At 41.2% G+C, this 25,081-nt stretch overlaps 1 protein-coding gene across 1 annotated transcript in view; it reads left to right on the top strand.

Annotated features, from left to right (window-relative positions):
- Positions 1-554: 554 nt before the first annotated feature.
- LOC128697160 (uncharacterized) overlaps positions 555-25,081 on the top strand; it is a 33,348-nt gene continuing 8,821 nt past the window's right edge. Inside the window, exon 1 of the mRNA XM_070081085.1 lies at positions 555-986. The gene's annotated coding sequence lies outside the window, so the exon portion shown is untranslated. The remainder of the gene's footprint in view (positions 987-25,081) is intronic.

The raw sequence follows: 25,081 nt of genomic DNA, 5'->3' as shown, positions 1-25,081 counted from the left end.
AATGAGAAGATGGAGAGGGATAAGTTGACAGAGAGGGTGTACAAATCTGGGGTGGAAGGTAGGAGGAATAGGGGTTGTCCCTGGAATGGCTGGAGGAGAGTAAAAGTGGGGCTTGAAAACCCAGCAGGCTTGTATGAACCTGTTGAGAGTGAATGGAGACCAGTAGTTTTTAATGAATGTTCTGTTGTTGTATGAGCTAAGTAGGTCATGCATTCATTCAGGGCAAACTGGTTAGCCAGACTTGAGTCCTGGAGGTGGGAAGGGCAGATAAGTTAGTCAGGTGGATACTCTGATAGCAGTGTCGGCACTTCTGGCAAGACAGAGACTGAATGAATGATGGCATAAAGCCGAATGATAATAAGCATTCAGGATTTCCACTTAATTGGCTTCTTTTCTTGATCAGACAAGGGATTGATTATGGACCCTTATCTGAAAGGGTTCCAGAGCTCATCCTGGACACACAAAATTGTTGAAATTCCATCCACTAAGTTGGAGAACTCTTTGTCATCCTCAAGTAACCAATCAGATTGCTCTTGACTCTTTCCCAAGAGAAGTAAGTAGACGAGATGTGTAACTATATAGTTTCAGACATGGAAGCAGGTTTCCAGTCACTTGTAAGTTTAATAATGACAATCCACATTCAACAATTCATAAAGAGAGTACTATGATAGATATGACAATTCACAGGAGTAAAAAGGTTTTAGAATGAGCCAATCTATAACTTGCTAAAAGAATATACAAATCACTTTGTATTTTTATTCCCTGCCTAATAAAGGGCTGTCTTTTAAGGAAGAAAATGATGATGCACTCTAGTATATATGTCATCTTTGAATATATTACTGACAGCAAATATATTTCCAGGTTTGTGTCACTGAAGTGATGCAGCAGTGACTGATTGTAAAGTATCTACCAGAAGAACGTACTATGGACAGTCTGTGTTGACGAAGTGAAAGATTAGTAACTGACTACATGTGGACTTTCAACAGGTTGGTACATCATTCTCAGTTCAGTTGCATATTTCTCTTGGAACATGTGTTGTTTTTAACTCTGGTTGTCTCCCACCGTGGTAAGGAAACCCACCAAAAATAAGGAAAAGCATTCACCATAGTTTTCTCAATCACTATGTTGCCAGAAGTGAGTTTACTTCACAGTTCAGATAGCCTTTCGAAATGCAACATCCCTCCTTCAGATTGCAGGCACTATACTTCCTGACTCCAGGACTCAAGTCAGGCTGACCGTTTCCCCGTGAATCTCTACATACGTATGTTACTTTGCTTATCTCCTACACACTTCTCTTCCATGTACCCTAATGCATGCCTCACTCTTGTAAAAGCTTAACATCTTTTAGTAACCCAAGAGCTATACTATTCATATGCAACACTTGTCACATTAATCCTATATCCACCTTACCTTAGAGCCTTTCTCAGTCCATAAATACAATAAAACAAACCATGATACAGTACTGTGGTGAGTGAGTTGTGCAACTTGCAGGTCAGTGTGTTACCCACTGGACCAGCTGGCTACAATAAGATTCATCCAACTAGGTATATTTCAATACACTATGAGGGGCTCTTGATCTAGGGAATTGGATCTGTGCTCCTGGCATACTCAAGAGGGATTACCAATAGACCTCTGGCTGTCTTCAAGAAGGTGCTGGACAGGCACGTTAATTCAGTACTTGACCAGCTGGGCTGTGGTTCATGTGTTGGTTTATGTGCAGCCAGCAGTAACAGCCTGGTTGATCAGGTCCTGATCCATAACCAGGCCACAGGGGTGTTGGCCCCCAAAACCCTCTCCAGGTATACTCCAAGTCCCTTAATTAAGCTTGAATACATTCCATAACCCCCCCCCCCCAAATGCTGTTGAACTCTGTATGTTTCGGTCATACATATACGTCTTACGAGCCACCGTGTTTGACGTATATATACTCAAAAATTCTAGCGGCTTCAAATCAAGCAGGAGAAAGCTGGTAGGCCTACATGTGAGAGAATGGGTCTGTGTGATCAGTGTGCACCATATAAAAAAAATCCTGCAGCATGCAGTGCATAATAAGAAAGAAAACTCCGACTGTTTTTTTGGATTAAAATGCCAGATTTGTGGTGTATTTTCGTATAGTATTTATGGTTGTATTCTCGTTTTCTTGGTCTCATTTGATAGGATGGAAAATATATTATAGAAATAGAGGTGATTTTGATTGGTTTTACTATGAAATGAACCTTGAAATGGAGCTCAAAGTAGAGGAAATGTTCAATTTTTGTCGATGTTCAAAAGTAAACAAATGTTATTTTCCAATAAATGTCCAACTAGCCATTCTAATATGCAGTCATGAATGGGTTGACATTATTTATACAATTATTACAATATTGGAGTAGTCTGCATAACAGTAAATTTTTTATTTTTTGTTTGAATAAAAATTCAAAATAGAAAGCAAGAGTAATATCAGAGGGGCCTGGAGACGTAACTGATGAACAAAGAAAATGTTATTTTAGAGCCAGGAATGTCTGCATTGTTCATTCTGAACCCTATTTTGAAATTGTCATATATTTTTATTTTTGTGAAATTGGCCAAATTGCAAATTTCTGACCACGTTATTGGGTAGTTGAAATCGATAAATGGGCAGTTTCTTGTACTCAATCGATAGAACAAATGGAGTTCTAAAGAAATAGCTGTGTGTTTGGTCGACTGGAACAATGGAATTAGCTGAAAATAGGGTTCAAAGTGGGTGAAATCGCCGATTCATAAATATCACCGAGGTCGCTAACTTCACGAGAGCGTAATTTCGTAAGTTTTCCATCAAATTTCGTTCTTTTGGTGTCATTACTTTTGGGAAAAGATTCTCTCTCATTTCATAAGAAAAGGGTTAACCCTTTCAGGGTTGAGAGGCCCTCTCCTAAACTCGTTCTCAGGTTCGGAAATTTTTCGGAAAAAAAACAAAAAAAAATTCTTATGAAATGATAGAGAATCTTTTCCTTATCATAATGACACCAAAAGTATGAAATTTGATGGAAAACTTACGGAATTATGGTCTCGCAAAGTTAGCGGTCTCAGCGATATTTACGATATTTACGCATCAGAGATTTTGCCCACTTTGAGCCCTATTTTCGGCCAATTCCTGTGTACTAATAGACAAAAATCATATTTCACTAGAACTCCATTTTTTCTATCGAGTGAGTACAAGAAACCACCCATTTACCAATTTCAACTGTCCAATAAAGTAGTTAGAAATTGGCAATTTTGCCAATTTCACACAATTTTCAGAAGATGCCAATTTCCAAATAAGGTCCAGAATAAACAAGACAGACATTCCTGACACTAAAATAACAAGTTCTCTGTTCGTTAGTCACATCCCCAGGCCCCTCTTACATTTCTTTTGCTTTCCACTTTGAATTTTTACTCTCACAACAAATAGAAGATTTACTGTTATGCAGACTACTGCATTAGCGTAGAAATGGTATAAATAATATCAGCGCACTTGTGAAAGAATATTAAACTCACCAGTTGATGTGTATTGGACGCTTGGCATGATTTGTTTACTTTTGAACTTTGGTAAAAATCTAACATTTCTGCTACTTTGAGCTCAATTTCAAGGTACTTTTCATTGTGAAACCAACCATAGTCATCTAAATTTCTGTAATATGTCTTCCATTCTATAAAATGAGACCAGGAAATCTAGAATACAACCATAAATACCATACGGAAATACAGTGCAAAGTCGCTGTTTTAATCCAAAAACACGATAAGTTTTTTTCCTCATTACACACTGTGCTGCAGGATTTTTTTTTATACTGCGCACACTGACCATGTAGACCCATTCTTTCATACGTAGGCCTACCAGCTTTCTTTTGCTAGATTTGAAGGTGCTAGAATTTAGGCGTTCTAGTACGTCAATAACCCTGGTGCGTAAGCCATACTAGTACGTCGGAAACCCTGAAAGGGTTAAACTGTCCAAACGTAGATCTACTTTAATGTACGTAATGCTCCGACCTTGATTTTCTCCATTTGAAAGCATGTAAAAACAGCCATAGATCTACATTCGGAGCACTACGCACGTCAATGTAGATCTATGTTTGGACAATTTAAGGGTTAATCCCTACACGTTTATCACCCCCAAAATAATAATGTATACAGCAGAGAGAGGATAGCATGGGCCTCTTGGATTCAAACCTCACTCGTTCCATGGTTTGTTTACAATCCGGGTGTTGCAATTTTTGTTACATCAAATAGTTGCTTAGCCGTATCTGAGCATTAATCGCGTTATTTTTTTAATGCACCGGCTGTCTGCCACCAAGGTTGTGTGACCCAAAAAGAAAAATGAAATTTTTTACTTTATACTAATAGTAATTTATACAGGATAAAGGGTTACTAGCCTCTAATCCCATTATTGTTCTTTGTAAATGTCTGATTCATGCATCCCTACTCATTTCTCAGTCCTTCATATTTATCTGCAAGCCTACTTTCTTTCCCCCAACTTTATAATTGTACTGTATGCTTACTCAGTTGACAGACTTATTACCTAGAATTCTTGAACATTTTTTTTTCTTGTACCGAAGCATTATGTATGCTTCTGCTACTCCTTAGGTGCCTTCTCCACTTTCATACATATAATGTATTGAATGAATGTCTTACATTCCAAGACTGTTTCACCTACAGTCAGTATTAATATATCTTCAGTACTATATCCACTTTTATGTTGCTCACTGCTTCATCCTCTTCCTCTTTCATCCTACCTACTGTCTCGCCCTTTTTCGTCCTTCCTACTGCCTTGCCTTCATGTATCCTTCCCACACAAAGAATGCCCCGTGTATCCTTCCAACTGTCTCACCCTCTTTCATCCTTCCCACTGCTTTGCCCCCTTGTATCCTTCCCACTGCCTCGCCTCGTATCCTTCCCACTGCCTCACCTCCTTGTATCCTTCCCACTGCCTTGCCTCCTTGTATCCTTCCCACTGCCTCGCCTCCTTGTATCCTTCCCACTACCTCACCACCTTGTATCGTTCCCATTGCCTTGCCCCCTTGTATCCTTCCCACAGCCTTGCTTCCTTGTATCCTCACTGCCTCATTCCTTTCCTCCATACTCACCTTTGGTTGGTACCTATCAACATATCCATATTCCTTCCTGTCCCATACACTTTCCATCACCTTCAGCATTTGTAGCTTAACTCAGATTAAGTTATAATAAACAGAAGGATGGATGAGGCGCTCGAACTGCAATCCGTAAATTGACAGTGGAGCATCGGACTGTCAGTTTACAGATTGTGGTTTGAGCCCCTCATCCACCCTTCTGTTTATTCATTTGTTGTTGTTTCCCACACCAGCTGCCTTACACTGATACAATGTGACCCACTAAAAAAAGTGAGAGGTTCATTCAATAGCTATGGTTCCAGCAGTGAACAGATATCACAGTTCAAAGGACCTTCTGAACTGCCACATCTCCACTGGTCCGTAAGGCAGTTTTGAATTTGGGCTTCCCTTTGATATATTAATTGAGACTTTGTGTTAGGGTCTCTTGTACATCTTCAGTGTTGCTGTTTTTTTTTTTAGGTATTCTTGTTCAGGTCAATTCTCTCCTCCTGCCTATCTCGATTTTTATTTACACACTGGTTTTACAAGGTTAGGTTAAGAGTTACTACCTTTATTTACAAGCTAGAGTTGTTATCTACCTAATCTCAATTGAGTTTTTTTTTGTTATGAAATATTCAAATAGGAAATAGGATGAAGTTCGAGCCATCTGTGGGCCAGAGATTTCATTTGGTCAACTGACTTTATTGCATTGATGTTTAGCTGTACAAACATGTTTCAGACTTCAGTCATTCTAGGAATACATGATCTCAGATGAAATGATATTCTGGAGAAGGGTACAGTCAGAGTGAAGTTGCTGTTGGGTGCCCATCTTGTGGTGTAGCTCACTTCTCACTGTCCTTGAAGTGGAGACAAATGTGGTACCGATAGTATTGGCCACGTACATAACAGTAAGGCCACCCACATTCCTCTGGTGTTGAAGGCTCTGCCTAAATGACAGATCTGTCTAGGAAAAAGATGAATGTCTTGCTCTGTCCTCTTATTTTGTCAAGAAATTGTAAAGTAAAAGGACACAAGTGCAACTAATGTGACATTTATTGTGGCAACGTTTCGCTCTCCAGGAACTTTATCAAGCCATTACAAACAATACATGAACACAGAGGGTATATAAAGGCTCAGAGTGAGGTGCAATATTAGTGAGGTACCATATCGATGTTCACTAGTGGTGGTAGTAGTAGTAGTAGTAGTGACAAAAAAATACAATATGGTAGAGCAATTAATTCGTACATGAGTACTACCACCACTAGTGAACATCGAAATGGTACCTCACTAGTATTCACCTCACTCTGAGCCTTTATATACCCTCTGTGTCCATGTATTGTTTGTAATGGCTTGATAAAGCTCCTGGAGAGCGAAACATTGCCACAATAAAATGTCACATTAGTTGCACTTGTATCCTTTTACTTTACATATTGTCGGTAATTCTACCAACTTTATTACAAGAAATTGTAGATGGGAGGGGGGGGGGGACAATCCAAGAAAGTGGTGTGTTACAAAAAATGCGATATCTAATGATGATAGAGATCTCCAGTGAATACTAGAAAGTGAATACTAGAAAACCCAGCTACAGGCATCCAGCCTGTTACTGGGTTTTTGTAGCAAGTAGTCAGTATCCTGGTCCAATTATCCATTAGAATTTAGTAAGATTCAATAGTGCTTCAGGATTACAACTGGTAGACTACTAAAGAGATTAAAATTTAATAAGTTTATTAATAACAAAGTTGTCTAGGCATATATTATCTAAGTAAATTAAAGTAATCAATTGAATATAATATAGGATACAAGTTGCTACACTTCTCTCGTGTACAGTAGTATTGTGCTGAAGGCACCTGTCACATCTTTATGGCTTTTAAGTACCGTCTGGTACATTATTAGCATTTGATAACATAATACAAATATATACAAGACTCGACTAGACTTAACCAGTGACTGACTAAAAGTCTTCACATAAACTAACTTCTTGACCAACCTGGCAATCGGAACAGCTTGCTTGAACAGTAAAGCGACTGTTAAGCCGAACAGCAATATAACAAGCAGCAGCAACACAGAATCAGGAACAAGGAGATAATATAACGACACTAAGTAGGGACCATCTGCAGATCCTCCACAAAAGTCACAAAACTCCCATACTACTGAATCCAAGTTCAGCATTAGAAAATCCCCGACTATGACAGTACACAGATACCAGTACAAATTAGGTCAGAAGCTACAGCTCAGGACCTGAGTTTCTCAGTGTCTATGTGACACACCACCTCAGTACAACGTTGAAAATCACTAAGTTTAGGCTGTTCTGTGAACAGAGCTACACAGAACCAACAACAAGAAAGAGACAGAGACGTTCTTCCAACAAGGGCCCGCAATGGGGAGCTGAAGAAGGACCTCTTGTTAGAAGCAACGTCAAACTGGCAATAGCTAGCACAGGCCAGCTAGACTCTCCCTCCAGGTGAGGTGTGATCACCCCCCCTCCTAATCACGTGACTCTCCGTGGACTGCTGCTGCCCAGCAACACAGAGAAGCCAGCATGGAAACAAGCGGAGTGATAGACAATGCTGTCAGCTACTTAACACTTGAACTATGAGCACTGAATAATATATAAATGTTACACCCTACCTAATAATATAACTAAGTCAAATAATTTTTTTTTTCAACAAGTCGGCCGTCTCCCACCGAGGCAGGGTGACCCAAAAAAAAAGAAAGAAAATCCCCAAAAAGAAAAACTTTCATCATCATTCAACACTTTCACCACACTCACACATTATCACTGTTTTTGCAGAGGTGCTCAGAATACAACAGTTTAGAAGCATATACAAATAAAGATACACAACATATCCCTCCAAACTGCCAATATCCCAAACCCCTCCTTTAAAGTGCAGGCATTGCACTTCCCATTTCCAGGACTCAAGTCCGACTACATGAAAATAACCGGTTTCCCTGAATCCCTTCACTAAATATTACCCTGCTCACACTCCAACAGATCGTCAGGTCCCAAGTACCATTCGTCTCCATTCACTCCTATCTAACACGCTCACGCACGCTTGCTGGAAGTCCAAGCCCCTCGCCACAAAACCTCCTTTACCCCCTCTCTCCAACCCTTTCGAGGATGACCCCTACCCTGCCTTCCTTACCCTATAGATTTATATGCTTTCAATGTCATTCTACTTTGATCCATTCTCTCTAAATGACCAAACCACCTCAACAACCCCTCTTCTGCTCTCTGACTAATACTTTTATTAACTCCACACCTTTTCCTAATTTCCACACTCCGAATTTTCTGCATAATATTTACACCACACATTGTCCTTAAACAGGACATCTCCACTGCCTCCAACCATCTCCTCGCTGCTGCATTTACCACCCAAGCTTCACACCCATATAAGAGTGTTGGTACTACTATACTTTCATACATTCCCTTCTTTGCCTCCATAGATAACGTTTTTTGACTCCACATATACCTCAATGCACCACTCACCTTTTTTCCCTCATCAGTTCTATGATTAACCTCATCCTTCATAAATTCATCTGCCGACACGTCAACTCCCAAGTATCTGAAAACATTCACTTCTTCCATACTCCTTCTCCCCAATTTGATATCCAATTTTTCTTTATCTAAATCATTTGATACCCTCATTATATTAATCTTTTCTATGTTCACTTTCAACTTTCTACCTTTACACACATTACCAAACTCATCCACTAACCTTTGCAATTTTTCTTTAGAATCTCCCATAAGCACAGTATCATCAGCAAAAAGTAACTGTGTCAATTCCCATTTTGAATTTGATTCCCCAAAATTTAATCCCACCCCTCTGCCGAACACCCTAGCATTTACTTCCTTTACAACCCCATCTATAAATATATTAAACAACCATGGTGACATTACACATTACTGTCTAAGACCTACTTTTACCGGGAAGTATTCTCCCTCTCTTCTACACACCCTAACCTGAGCCTCACTATCCTCATAAAAACTCTTTACAGCAATTAATAACTTACCACCTATTCCATATACTTGCAACATCTGCCACATTGCTCCTCTATCCACTATCATATGCCTTTTCTAAATCCATAAATGCAATAAAAACTTCCCTACCTTTATCTAAATACTGTTCACATATATGCTTCAATGTAAACACTTGATCTACACATCCCCTACCCACTCTGAAACCTCCCTGCTCATCCGCAATCCTACATTCTGTCTTACCTCTAATTCTTTCAATTATAACCCTACCGTATACTTTTCCTGGTATACTCAATAAACTTATTCCTCTATAATTTTTACAATCTCTCTTGTCCCCTTTCCCTTTATATAAAGGGACTATACATGCGCTCCGTCAATCCCTAGGTACCTTCCCCTCTTTCATGCATTTATTAAACAAAAATACCAACCACTCCAACACTATATCCCCCCTGCTTTTAACATTTGTATCATGATCCCATCAGTTCCAGCTGCTTTACCCCCTTTCATTCTACGTAATGCCTCACGTACCTCCCCCATACTTACATTCTGCTCTTCTTCACTCCTAAAAGATGGTATACCTCCCTGACCAGTGCATGAAATTACTGCCTCTCTTTCTTCCTTAACATTTAAAAGTTCCTCAAAATATTCTCGCCGTCTACCTATGTGAAGTCTTACTCAGCCCTGTAACAACTTCAGACAGTATTACCAAGGCTGGCTCCTCCTCAGGAAAATTAATGAATAGAAAAAGAAATAATAACAGACAAACATAAACACTTTATTATATAGAAAATATAAAATATAAAACACTTAAATATTAAATATTAATCCTACATTAAAGAAAATGAAAAATGAAAAATATAAATGATAACTGAATTCAACGCTAATATATATAGGGGTGTCTGGTGTTGGTGACACTGTGTGTTGTTGAAATCGTACCCATTGCTGATGATGGGGGGGGGGGTCGCAAGTGTTGGTTATGACCCACTGGCTAGTTCTTCACAGTATAGCCGTGAGTATTATGTCCCGATGACAGGAAAGCAGGTTCTTTACCACTGCAATGATGACGGGTTACGTCCCGCAATTTTGTACAGGTGCACAGGTAATTAAATCCAAAAAGGGGAAGTCTCAGGACGTTAGTCCATCTCCATCAGTTTTCCTCGTTGATTGGCAGGTGACCCTCTCTGTCATCCAAGCTGGAAAGATAGACAGGTTACCCACTGCTTAAGAAATCACTCTCCATGATAAGTACAATATCTAAAAGATGTGGTGATTATTACAACAGTCAACTTAGAGCAAGACTGAAAGGACTAAGTTTATTATTGGTCAAAAGTGAAGCTTTCAACCAATAAATCCACTAGAATACAAGGCAGGCATGTACTTACAGTAGTGCTGGGAGCTGTGAGTCTAGTGATTACTGTTTGGACTGGAGCCCCACACGTCACCTTTCGGGGGGGGGGGGAAGGAGGGGAAGGGATAGCGGGAGCTAGACTGACCCTACCTTAACAAGCAGCCGACAATAAAACTATCACTTTCGGGGAGGGGGAAAAAAGGCAGGAATAGCAGGAGCTTGACTTACCCTACCTTAACAAGTAGCCAGCAATGAAACTGTTGTTACTATATACTCCCTCGCTACTCCTGTCTATTGAACTTTTCCCTCACAACCTAATACCTCCATCTCCCCATCTACTAACTCCCCTACTCTGTTTTTAACTGACAAATCCATACTTTCCCTAGGCTTTCTTAACTTGTTTAACTCACTCCAAAATTTTTTCTTATTTTCATTAAAATTTCTTGACAGTGCCTCTCCCACTCTATCATCTGCTCTCCTTTTGCAGTCTCTCACCACTCTCTTCACCTTTCTTTTACTCTCCATATACTCTGCTCTTCTTATAACACTTCTGCTTTGTAAAAACCTCTCATAAGCTACCTTTTTTCTCTTTTATCACAACCTTTACCTCATCATTCCACCAATCACTCCTCTTTCCTCCTGCTCCCACACTCCTATAACCACAAACTTCTGCCCCACATTCTAATACTGCATTTTTAAAACTATTCCAACCCTCTTCAACCCCCCCCACTACTCATCTTTGCACTAGCCCACTTTTCTGCCAATAGTCGCTTATATCTCACCCGAACTTCCTCCTCCCCTAGTTTATACACTTTCACCTCCCTCTTACTTGTTGTTGCCACCTTCCTCTTTTCCCATCTACCTCTTACTCTAACTGTAGCTACAACTAAATAATGATCCGATATATCAGTTGCCCCTCTATAAACATGTACATCCTGGAGCCTACCCATCAACCTTTTATCCACCAATACATAATCTAATAAACTACTTTTATTACGTGCTACATCATACCTTGTATATTTATTTATCCTCTTTTTCATAAAATATGTATTACTTATTACCAAATCTCTTTCTACACATAGCTCAATTAAAGGCTCCCCATTTACATTTACCCCTGGCACCCCAAATTTACCTACTACTCCCTCCATAACATTTTTACCCACTTTAGCATTGAAATCCCCAACCACCATTACTCTCACACTTTATTCAAAACTCCCCACGCATTCACTCAACATTTCCCAAAATCTCTCTCCTCTACACTTCTCTCTTCTCCAGGTGCATACACGTTTATTATAACCCACTTTTCACATCCAATCTTTATTTTACTCCACATAATCCTTGAATTAATATATTTATAGTCCCTCTTTTCCTGCCATAGCTTATCCTTCAACATTATTGCTACTCCTTCTTTAGCTCTAACTCTATTTGAAACCCCTGACCTAATCCCATTTATTCCTCTCCATTGAAACTCTTCCACCCCCTTCAGCTTTGTTTCACTTAAAGCCAGGACATCCAGCTTCTTTTCATTCATAACATCCACAATCATCTCTTTCTTATCATTTGCACAACATCCACGCACATTCAGACTTCCCACTTTGACAATTCTCTTCTTCTTATTCTTTTTAGTAATCTTTACAGGAAAAGGGGTTACTAGCCCATTGTTCCCGGCGTTTTAGTTGACTTTTACAACACGCATGGCTTATGGAGGAAAGATTCTTATTCCACTTCCCCATGGATATAAAAGGAAAAGTAATAAGACCAAGAACTATTAAGATAAAATCAAAGAAAACTCAGATGAGTGTGTATAAATAAACGTGTACATGTATGTGTAGTGTGACCTAAGTGTAAGTAGAAGTAGCAAGACGTACCTGTAATCTTGCAAAGACACCAGCAATCCTACCATCATGTAAAACAATTACAGGCTTTCGTTTTACACTCACTTGGCAGGACGGTAGTACCTCCCTGGGTGGTTGCTGTCTACCAACCTACTACCTACCCAACCTACAATATATTTATGATTTAGCTAATATCTCAAATATAAGCAATATAAAATTATATGAACAGGTAATATACATTATATATATTGTGGCCCATTCAGGGGTCGCAACACCCCCCCAGCACGACAAACGGTCGCACTAGGAGTTGCGTTAGTGTCTTTCAAATTGTAATAACTCATGTCACTTTAATAACACAATTTAATATAAAAAAAAATTAGCCACTTGTGCCAAGAATTTCTTACATTTTACAGTGTCTATTTCACTATAAGTTATGCCCCTTGTACTAGGGCAGTACACAGCGTATCCTATGTTTGCATACTCGTGGTTATGTACATCAGTGTGGAGACAGGATAGCGTAGACAAACATGACAGGTAGAGGCTCGATCATAGTAGAGGAGACTATTTTAAAACAGCAGTCTTGTGCAATAGACAGGAGACGGCATTCCACTCTTAAATAGTGGTAGTGGAATGTGAGGCAGTATGGACATCTGCGTATGAGAAAGTTTGAGTGCAGTAACTCAAGAAATCGTAATGACACGATTGCAAACAAACCATACCCCCGGCCGGGATTGAACCCGCGGTCATAGAGTCTCAAAACTCCAGCCCGTCGCGTTAGCCACTAGACCAGCTAGCCACGATAAGATTCATCCAACTAGGTATATTTCTACACCATAGGAAGGTTAGCACAGGCACCACTGTGACCACAAATGCAAGTTTTTACAGACGAATCTCCAATCGTGTCATTACGACTTCTTGAGTCATGTTGACGGCAGTGAAGGGACTTGAGCTAGAGTTCGTCACGGCCACGCTAGCTGGAGATTCGTCTGTAAAAACTTGCATTTGTGGTCACAGAGGTGCCTGTGCTAACCTTCCTATGGTGTAGAAATATACCTAGTTGGATGAATCTTATTGTGGCTAGCTGGTCTAGTGGCTAACGCGACGGGCTGGAGTTTTGAGACTCTATGACCGCGGAATCCCGGCCGGGGGTATGGTTTGAGTGCAGTAACTTAATTAAGGTGTATAGAGAGGGGGGAGTCTGCAGCAGGACTGTGTTCCGCACTCAGTAACTAATATCGCCCACACAGCGCACTACACTCAACACTCAGCTTCTGTCTCCAACTGTCTCCTTCTCACACCAACATATATCACCACTACTGTGAATATATAAATAGAATAATGAGACATGAGTATACATAGTTAGCATGGGCTTAATAGATTACGTTACTTTACTGAATTTGACGTAGCAAGTAACAAAAGGTATTTGGGCATAAAATTACGTTAATTTAAATGTAACAATAATAATTAAGGACATGAGAAAGCATCAGTAATTACATTACAATGACCACTTATGTGTTTTATACTAATAGAATAAGGTTGGATTCTGAGGGCCCACCTCATGATCCTAGCATTTTTACTTTTCATAATGTTTATGTAAGTGAGTGGATTGTGGTCTGAAAAAACGTTAATTTTAAATGGGGAAGTGCCCAAATACATGTCAAAATGTTCCAAGGACACCACAAGAGCTAGAGCTTCTTTCTCAATAGTGGCATAATTTTTCTGGTGTCATTTGAGCTTAGATGAATAGTAACATATAGGATGAAGAATGTCAGTGGATGTTGACTGTTGGAGCAGCACAACACCCACTTCATAAATACTGTTGGAGCAGCACAGCACCCACTGCATAAATACTGTTGGAGCAGCACAGCACCCACCATATAACTACTGTTGGAGCAGCACAGCACCCACTGTATAACTACTGTTGGAGCAGCACAGCACCCACTGTAAAACTACTGTTGGAGCAGCACAGCACCCACTGCATAACCACTCACATCTATATGTAAAAAGAAGGGAAGATTGATATTAGGACTCCTCAACACAGGAGCAGAGGAAAGCAGACGCTTCAACCTTGTAAACAAGTCTGAATAATCCCTAGTCCAGATGAACTGAACTTTGCTACTAGTAAGCTCAGTGAGAGGTGTAGGTGGAGGTGTGTGTGCTGGTTTGCTGTCACTTGACAGACATGGCAATGGCGCACATGATCAGCTACTGTTTCCTTCATTTTTGGCCAAGTAAAATGTTTTGCCAGTTTACCGAGTGTCTTTTTGACACCCAAATGTCCTCAGTAGGAGCATACTGAAAGTGAGTGTACTTCTTTGCAGCCTCTACTGTCAAGCAGATAAGAGATACATCTAAGTGCTGTAAGCTTCCTGGCTGCCTTATTTGCAAGATTTACTATGTGATTCTTCATAGTCACTTGGAAATCTAAATTTCACCCCAAGGATATCAGCCTCACCCCCTATCACCAACACTCCCCCATTAATAATATCTTAATTTAATATAAGTACAGGTACAAGGTATACAGGCCTAGTTGACATCAATGATATACTACTATATAGAAAGCCCCCCCTTGTTATGCTGAGCATTTCCCACAAATTAGGTCCTTGTCCCAGGATCCACACCAGTCGACTAACTCCTAAGTGCCCATTTTACTAATGGGTGAGCATAGACAACTGGTGTAAAGAAACACGCCCAATGTGTCTACCCGCACCGGGAATCAAACGCAGATCCTTGCAGTGTGAAGCGAGAGCTTTAGCGATCAGGCTACGGGGCAGGATTCCTACCGTTGCTCCAGCATTACCATCATGGTGCCTAGAGACTATCATTTGTTTTTTTCAGAAACAAATATCTCTATTCTCTTTCCTCTCCCATTTCTCTTCCTCTTTTTAATCATTTTTTTCACTTTTTCTTTTGTCTCTCTTTCTCCTCTATTGCCTTTTCTCCTTTTCATTTGTCAGCTCCATCATTCACTTCTCTCTGCTTCATTCCACTTTCCACACCATTTCCTTCCCTTGAACTGCACTCAACATTCCTTCTTCCCTCTCTGTTCCTCTTTATACTCTACCTTCTCACTCTCTCTTTCCTCTCTAACCTCTCTCCTTCCCTCCAACCTCTATTACTCTAACTCCCACTCCATTCATGTTCACCATTAACTCTCATTATTTGTTAATAGTTTTTCTCTTACTCGTTGAGTCTCCCAGCATTATCCCCCGGACGGTGCAACATCTTCTCCATGAAAAGCAGGGACACCACGAGTACACTAAGAGACAACACAAATGTCAGGGGGCCAAGACTGTTCAACTGCCTCCCAGCATACATAGGGGGGATTACCAATAGACCCCTGACTGTCTTCAAGAAGGTGCTGGACAGACACCTAAAGTCAGTACCTGACCATCCGGGCTGTGGTTCCTGCATCAGTTTATATGCAGCCAGTAGTAACAGCCTGGTTGATCAGGTCTTGGTCCACGGAGGCCTGGTCATGGACCGGGCCGCGGGGGTGTAGGTATACACCATTGATCTTAATAATACTTGCCCCCCATTAACACTTCATAATTAACATTATTGATACCCATCCTTGGCACTATTAATAACCCCATTTAAAACCCGCCATTGAGGTAGCGGTGATCAACAATCCGGTGAAGAGGATTTAGTCAGCTTTAAAGCATCGTAAATTGGCGTCGTTCCGGAGGTGGAAACCCAATTACATAATTTATTGGGCAATTTTCCTTTAAAAGTCCCTCTGCTGTTGGCTTTATTTTACCCTAATTGTGCTGCCATATGAAGAGGAAGATGGAGGGAAGGAAACAGCGAGGCAGTAAGAGGAGTAAAAGGAGGGAAAGAGAAGGAAGCAGCAGGGCATTGATAGGAATAAAGGAGGAAGAGTTAGGAAAGAGAGGGAAGCAGCAGGGTATGGTGGAAAGAGAGAGACAGACAAAGGAAAACATGAAAGAGGCGGCAGGATAGATAATCAATAGACAGGACAAAGGAAAATGAGGAATGTAGGAAGAGGACAAAGCAGTGAGGAAGGGAAGGTTTCCTATTGGCTTACCAGTCGTTGATCAGGATCTGGACTTGCCTCTGTTTTGCTCCTAGTGGGTCCAGGAGCTATGGCCTGATCCCTGCAGTCACAAATAAGTGAGCACATCTTTATTCTGAAGGAGGGGTGTTAATGTTGCAGTTTAAAAACTGTAGTGTAAAGCACCCTTCTGGCAAGACAGTGATGGAGTGAATGGAGACGAATGGTTTTTAATACTTGACGTGCTGTTGGAGTGTGAGCAAAGTAACATTTATGAAGGGGTTCAGGGAAACCGGCAGGCCGGACTTGAGTCCTGGAGATGGGAAGTACAGTGCCTGCACTCTGAAGGAGGGGTGTTAATGTTGCAGTTTAAAAACTGTAGTGTAAAGCACCCTTCTGGCAAGACAGTGATGGAGTGAATGATGGTGAAAGTTTTTCCTTTTCGGGCCACCCTGCCTTGGTGGGAATCGACCAGTGTGATAATAAAAAAATAATCTTTATTCCAGCTTCCAGTCTTCAGAGCCTATAGGCATCTTCTTTCATCAGTAATCTTCATTTTTTTTATTAACACATTGGCCGTCTCCCACCAAGGCAGGGTGGCCCAAAAAAGAAAAACTTTCACCATCATTCACTCCATCACTGTCTTCCCAGAGGCGCACTTACACCAGTTATAAAACTGCAACATTAACACCCCTCCTTCAGAGTTTATCTGGAGAGAGTTCCAGGGGTCAGCGCCCACGTGGCCCAGTCTGTGACCAGGCCTCATGGTGGATCAGGGCCTAATCAACCAGGCTGTTACTGCTGGCTACAAGCAATCCAACGTACGAGTCACAGCTCAGCTGGTCAGGTACCGACTTTAGGTGCTTGTCCAGTGCCAGCTTGAAGACTGCCAGGGGTCTGTTGGTAATCCCCCTTATGTATGCTGGGAGGCAGTTGAACAGTCTCGGGCCCCTGACACTTATTGTATGGTCTCTTAACGTGCTAGTGACACCCCTGCTTTTCATTGGGGGATGTTGCATCGTCTGCCGAGTCTTTTGCTTTCGTAGTGAGTGATTTTCGTGTGCAAGTTAGGTACTAGTCCCTCTAGGATTTTCCAGGTGTATATAATCATGTATCTTCAGAGTGCAGACACTCTACTTCCCATCTCCAGGACTCAAGTCCTGGAGACTTATACATACCATAGCTGACATCAGCAACATACTATATAGAAAACCCCTTGTTGTGCAGAGCATTTCCTGCAACTTAGGTTAATTTTGTCCCCAGGATGTGACCCACACCAGTCGACTATCACCCAGGTACTTATTGCTAGGTGAACAGGGACAGCAGGTGTCTTAAGGAAACACAACAAACGTTTCTACCCATATCAGAGATCGAACCGAACTTCAGTATGTGAGCTGAGAGCACCACCAACCCAGCATTTACCCGGCAGTGCAAAAATATCTGTCAAACTCACATTAAAGCTTTCAAATCTAAAATATGTCATAATGGATGCATCTCGCTGAATAAATAGTTAGCATAGAGATACAGACTATACCTGGGTTGGTAGCACACTGAGGTCTGTGGTTCAATCCCCGATACAGAAGGAAACATTATGACATGTCTCCTTAAGACACGTGCTGTCCATTTTCACCTAATGGTGAAATAGGTACCTAGGTGTCGGATGACTGGTGTGGGTCACATCCTGGGGACAAAACCGACCAAATGCTCCACATAACAAGGGACTTTCTGTATAGTAGTATGTCATTGATGTCAGCTATGGTCTGTATACCTTGTACATGTACTGGTAGAAATAAAGATTATTACTACTGTGATTTAGCCTGATGTATGCTTGGCCCACTGTTCATATCTCAGTCCATTCCTCTGTATTATGGTTGTGTAAGTAACTTGAGAGGTATTAACCCCACTCTTTGATCAATTAATTCTTCAGTTAGAAATGAACTGAACTCCGTTACCATCTTGGTAATGAAGTTAGCGGCTTAAATCACAGTGGGATGTTGTAAAGGCTTGAAAAATATCATAAATATTGACCCTGACTTGTAATCATGTTTCTTCCCTTCTGCAGTCCCTCTCCCTCAATCCCTCCATTTCTATCCTGGCCCATTCCCCCCTTCTCTCTCTCTCTTCTCTCCCTCTCTCCTCTCCCTCTCTATTCTCTCCCTCTCTCTTCTCTCCCTCTCTCTCTTCTCTCCCATCTCTCCCTCTCTCTTCTCTCCCATCTCTCCCTCTCTCTTCTCTCCCTCTCTCCCTCTATCTTCTCTCCCTCTCTCTCATCTCTCTCCCTCTCTCTCATCTCTCTCCCCCTCTCTCTTCTCTCTCTCTTCTCTCTCCTCTCTCTCTTCTCTCTCCCTCTCTCCTCTCCCTCTCTCTCTTCTCTTTCCCCATTAAGTGTCAAGCCTTGACTAATTTCTGGAGGTTGATGTGGTTCAAGGATAGATGTCATTACTGACAGGTTCAGGAGTGAGGTTACCAGGAGTGTCCTCAGTGTTCACTGTGGAGCTTAATGCAATCCTCACGGCTCTTGTCATTATTGCTGACTTAGTTCTTGGTTCACTTTGTTGAGATTCCTGATGTGCTGTGTGTTTCTTTGCCAAATATGCTCCTGTAAGTTTATTTAGGTACAGGTGCACACATATTTATCACACATAGTGAATTACTTTCCAGAATAACCCCCAAAAAAGTCGGTGACTTATTACTGTTAATCCCATGTTTGCACGTCATCAGATTATCATCATCATGGGGAGAGAGAAACCCTTATTGATTATACAGTGCTTGTGGAGGGGGGGGGAATGGAAGACATTCAGGCTGAATTCCCTAGATCAAGAGCCCTTCTCCAGAATCAAGGAACTTCCCTTGATGGGCATAGAATAAGAATGTGGCATTGAACATTTTCGAAGGTCATGTTGATGGTCCATGAAATGAACAAACAGGTGGTGAGGTAAAGATTGCTGTAGTGTGCCTGGTGGGCCCTGTAAACTGGCAACATGTTATATAATAATATTATCTTCATTTCTTCACGTACATGTACAAGGTATACAGACCATAGCTGACATCAATGACATACTACTATATAGAAAGTCACTTCTTGTGCAGAGTATTCTGGGCAAATTGAGTCAGTTTTGTCCCAGGATGCGACCCACACCAGTCAACTAACACCCAGGTACCCATTTTACTGATGTGGAACATAGACAACAGGTGTAAGGAAACATGCCCAATGTTACTACCCTTGTTGGGAATCTAACCCTGACATTCATTGTGTGAAGCGAGAGCTTTAGCCACCAAGCCATGGGATTCCTGTTAGTGGTGGCTGGCCACCACCTCCAACAGGAATCGTCCCTTTGAGGTGAATCTATTAGCTAAGGATCAGCAACACATCTCTGCCATAGGCACTTGTTTGTAGATGCTTTTGTTCCCCTGTGTGGAGTTGGTGACATACCACTGACTGGATCATATTTTAACAGTTTACCCTAGGCTTAAGCCTGTCTTCCTTCGTCGTGTTTCTTATAATTACAGGGTTGCCTGTAGGGACCTCGAGGAATTTTTAGGAGTCTTCAGGCATTAATAATTTAGGTTTTTAAATAATTCTGGTTATTTTAAGTTAGTATGTTAGTATATATTTGTGTTCAAATTATCCCCAGTTATTACTACTAGCCCCTTTCTCCTCCACTCCCTCCCCCTCTCTTCTCTTCCCTCCCCCTCTCTCCTCCCTTCCCCTCTCCTCCCCCCTTCCCCTCTCCTCCCCCCTTCCCCTCTCCCCCCTTCCCCTCTCCTCCCCCCTTCCCCCTCCCTCTCCTCACCCCCCTCTCCTTCCTACCCCTCCCCTCCCTCCCCCTCTCTTCCCTCTCTTCCCTCTCCCCCTCTCTTCCCTCTCCCTCTCTTCCCTCTCTTCCCTTCCCCTCTCTTCCCTCTCTTATTCCCTCCTCTCTCACTTGCATCATGGTAGTTTATGAACCAAATCATCTCTCTCCCTTGATATGTCTTCTTGACATTAATTAACATGTCTCAGGTTTTCCCGTATACGGCTACATCTCTGTTGATTCTTGGGTTTTGCCATTAAACATTTGTTCACTGTGTTGTACTCACCTATTTGAGGTTGCAGGGGTTGAGTCACAGCTTCTGGTGCAGCCTCTTCACTGATCACTACTAGGTCCACTCTCTCCCTACTTTAAAAGCTTTATCGTACTTCTCGTGTCTACCGTGATGTGTAATTTTAATTATCTTCTGTTTCTGTCACCTTGTCTATCATTTAGATTTTGTCGTGAAATATATTTTGGAATCAAGTGTGTGGATTGACCTTTTCTGGTGTTTGACAGTGTGACTTTGTTTCCTTTCGAATTTAGTTTGAGAGAGGTAGCTTAAATTTACCCACCACCAGCTATTAAAGCACTTCACCTGGAGAGAGTTTACCTGGAGAGAGTTCTGGGGGTCAACGCCCCCGCGGCCCGGTCTGTGACCAGGCCTCCTGGTGGATCAGAGCCTGATCAACCAGGCTGTTGCTGCTGGCTGCACGCAAACCAACGTACGAGCCACAGCCCGGCTGGTCAGGAACCGACTTTAGGTGCTTGTCCAGTGCCAGCTTGAAGACTGCCAGGGGTCTGTTGGTAATCCCCCTTATGTATGCTGGGAGGCAGTTGAACAGTCTCGGGCCCCTGACACTTATTGTAGGGTCTCTTAACGTGCTAGTGACACCCCTGCATTTTCACAGGCGAGTTGTAATTCTCATGGCAGTTGTATGTATTGCATCACTGCTGGCCTACCTCAACATTTGTAATAGTCTCAGATTCTTTTAGTGCTCTACAGATTATCCGAAAATTTGATTCTCCTCTTTTATGCTCCAAGTTTTATTTCAAACCAGAAAGGTTGCTTCTGGTTAGGGCATAACAATTATGGTCAGAGAGTTTGGGGAGTAAATAATACTCTTCAATAAATCTTATTTTAATGAAGTATCTATATATACAACTTAGGCAAATAATAATAATAATAATATACGAATATATCGTATATTGGCTAAGCACCCTTGTGTTTGTTCTATATTATCAGAATAATATACAAGCCTTAGAATACATGGTTAGGAAGAGACAATGGATGTAACATATATACAGAGATTACGTCAGAGTATAATATCTTAATTTCCAATTTGGGATCAGTCAGATTATTTTAACAACAGAATAAGCCAAAGCAAGATAATCGACCATTGTCAGTTTACCAGAGAGGAGCAGCTGTGTTGATTCATTGGCTGGTAGTTCCCTCACTGCTTCTCCCCCCAACCTTGAGTGCACAGGTCAGGTCGGTCATGTGACGTGACTTACCAACACTTAGTAGAGCATTTGAACAAAAGGGGAAAGGGGGGGGGTGAGTATAACCATCGAACCCCACACATTAACCTTACGCCTATACACAGACTGATTCATACTTGACTATACCTTTAACTTAACCTATTGTGGCCACATAACATATAAATAATAATACGCCTTAATAATACAAGAACTTTCATTTCCAATTTAGCCATTAAAGGTAATGACCGCAATGTAATATTAAAGGGTAAGAATAGGGGCAGCGTAGTAGAGGCGTAATACCTCGACCCACAAGAAAATGTCTCTGCGTTTTAGTTGCTGATAGTGTAGAAGGAACCTTCAGCCTGGTATAAGGGATGACTCATGGAGATGGAGATCTATCTCTCTCTCAGACCTCAGCAATCCACTTCCTAGAACCCGATCACAAATACTTCTAGACTGCAAAGAATTTCAGTAGTTAGACGAAACATTAGGACCGAGAGAGAGCATCAGCTAAAATATTACTCGAACCTTTTATGTGAAAAATAGAGATCTGGTAAGGTTGGATCCTTAAAGCCCAGTGTAATGTTCTAACATTTTTTGATTTCATAGAATTTATAAATGTAAATGGATTATGGTCTGAGTAAACATGACATGAGGAGAATAGCCATGGTATATGTCAAGGTGTTCCAAGGATAAGACTTAAGGCAGGACTTCTTTTTCTACGGATGAATAGGATCTTTGATATTCTTTCAATTTATAGGAAAAATAGCATACTGGATGTAAAATATCACTGTTTTGAAAAGATTGTAGTAACACAGCATCCATAGTGGCATCATTGGCATCAACATGCTCTCAATACTGTGGGTTAGGAAAGAAAAGGTTTAAAAGCTAGTTCACAATTCTTGTCCCAGTTAAATTTATGTTACTTGTTAGTCTAGGGAGGGGAGAGGCAACTTGAGCAAAGCTTGAGCATAAACGTCTGTAGTAAGTAGCCATCCCCAAAAAGTAAGTAGCCATCCCCAAAAAGTAAGTAGCCATCCCCAAAAAGTAAGTAGCTGTGAGGGAAAAGTTCAATAGATAGGAGTAGCGAGGGAGTATATAGTAACAATAGTTTCATTGCCGGCTACTTGTTAAGGTAGGGTAAGTCAAGCTCCCACTATTGCCACCTTTTTTCCCCCTCCCCGAAAGTGATAGTTTGATTGCTGGCTGCTTGTTAAGGTAGGGTCAGTCTAGCTCCCGCTATCCCTTCCCCTCCTTCTTCCCCCCCCCCGAAAGGTGACGTGTGGGGCTCCGGTCCAAACAGTAATCACTAGACTCACAGCTCCCAGCACTACTGTAAGTACATGCCTGCCTTGTATTCTAGTGGATTTATTGGTTGAAAGCTTCACTTTTGACCAATAAACTTAGTCCTTTCAGTCTTGCTCTAAGTTGACTGTTGTAATAATCACCACATCTTTTAGGTATTGTACTTATCATGGAGAGTGATTTCTTAAGCAGTGGGTAACCTGTCTATCTTTCCAGCTTGGATGACAGAGAGGGTCACCTGCCAATCAACGAGTAGAATTGATGGAGATGGACTAACGTCTGAGACTTCCCCTTTTTGGATTTAATTACCTGTGCACCTGTATGAAATTGCAGGACGTAACCCCTCATCATTGCAGCGGTAAAGAACCTGCTTTCCTGTCATCGGGATAGAATACTCACGGCTATACTGTGAAGAACGAACCGGTGGGTTGTAACCAACACCTGCGACCCCCCCCCATCATCAGCAACTGCTACGATTTCAACAACACTCAGTGTCATAAACACCAGGCACCCCTATATATATTAGCGCTGAGTTCAAATGTTATTCATTTCATTTTTCTTTCAAATAGGATATACCTTTCATGTTTTATTGTTTTATGTTTGCTTTAATAAATAATAAAGTGTTTATCTTTATGAATTATTATTTTTTTCTATTCATTAATTTTCCTGAGGAGGAGCCAGCCTTGGTAATACTGTCTGAAGTTGTTACAGGGCTGAGTAAGCCTTCACAGTAGCCATCCCCAAAAAGTAAGTAGCCATCCCCAGAAACCGTTGGAGGGCTTTCCTGTCTTGAGGCATCAGAAAATTGCTTGGACCTTTAATTGGTCGGGGGCTACTAGTCCCCTCCTTATTTTAAAACCAAGATATTTAATCTGGGCTTTACCAAAGTTACATTTTTGTAAATTTACAGTGAAGTTGTATTTCTGCAATGCTTTCAGTAGTTCTTCCAGTCTTTCTAAATGAGATTGCTAGTCATCACTAATAACCACCAGGTCATCCAAGTATACCTCTACACCTTCTAAGGGTTGGACTAAAATGTTCATAATTCTTCGGAAAGTGGACGCGGCATTGCACAGGCTGAAAGGCGTAACCTTATACATAAATAGTCCATTCTTAACCGCAAACCTGGAAATCTCTTGTGCCCTAGGAGTTAACGGCACCTGGTAATAACCTTTCAGCAAGTTTAATCTGGTCACAAAGTTGGCATCAATTAAGTCGTCAGTCTGGGGTAATGGAAATCTATCCAGCTTGGTGACTGCATTTACCTTAAGATAATCTGTGCATAGGCACACAGTACCATCAGGTTTTGGGACCAATAAACAGGGAGAGGTCCAAGGCGTCCAGCTGGGTTCTATCAAATGATATTCCAGTAAGGTGTTTATTTCTTGTTGAATTAAGCAGGGGAGACCCTGTAAGGGGATTACTTTATCGGACTATTCTAACAATTCAATATCATGAAAACCCAAGGTACAAGGAGTAGGGATATCTTGGAATATGGAGTTATATTTAGTGATCAGTTTTTTTATTTGTGATTTTTGGATGGTAGGAAGAACTTCTAGGAAAAGGTCTAGTTTCAAAATTTCTGAATTATGTAGACAAAATTCTCTCACTTCCCCTATTGTATTATTCCTAATTTCAGAGGATGTAAGTTGAATAGAGGCGATATTAGTAGGAAGAGGGTTAAACTTGTACTTCTTCAAGGTATTTATGTGATACCTCTTAATTTTCTTGCAATGTCCTGGTTCACAGACCAGATAATGCACATCATTTTCTTAGCCTTCTATCTCATAAGGCCCCAAATATCAAGGTTTTAATGAATGTCCAGGAATTAAGTTTTTAACTAACACTAATTCATTGGGATAGAACAAACGTGGTTTAGATCTTTGGTCATATAATTTTTTTATTTTGGCTTGAGCTTCAGTCAGGTTCACGGCAGTTAAGTTTTTCAATTTGGAGAGAGATTCCTGCCAAAGCAAAGGACTGGGATGAAGAGGTCCTCTCTTCCCTATCCAAGAGTCTTGTAATATGGCTAGAGGTCCTCGTACATGATGTCCAAAAATCAAGTCGAAGGGAAAGTACTGTACTGTATTTAGTACTTTCCTGTTCTGCTTCCTGGAGGACAAAGAGAAGGAAGGGTAAACCTTCATCCCATTCATGGGAATATTGTTCGCAGTAAGCCCGTAGAGTGGATTTAAGGGTTTGGTGGGATCTTTCCAATACCCCTTGTGATTGGGGGTGATATGTCATAGATAGGATCTGTCTTACTCCT

This window comes from Cherax quadricarinatus, unplaced genomic scaffold (genome assembly GCF_038502225.1).
Source record: "Cherax quadricarinatus isolate ZL_2023a unplaced genomic scaffold, ASM3850222v1 Contig1630, whole genome shotgun sequence".
Taxonomy (NCBI): Eukaryota; Metazoa; Arthropoda; class Malacostraca; order Decapoda; family Parastacidae; genus Cherax; species Cherax quadricarinatus.
This window is presented reverse-complemented; position numbering and strand designations above follow the sequence as displayed.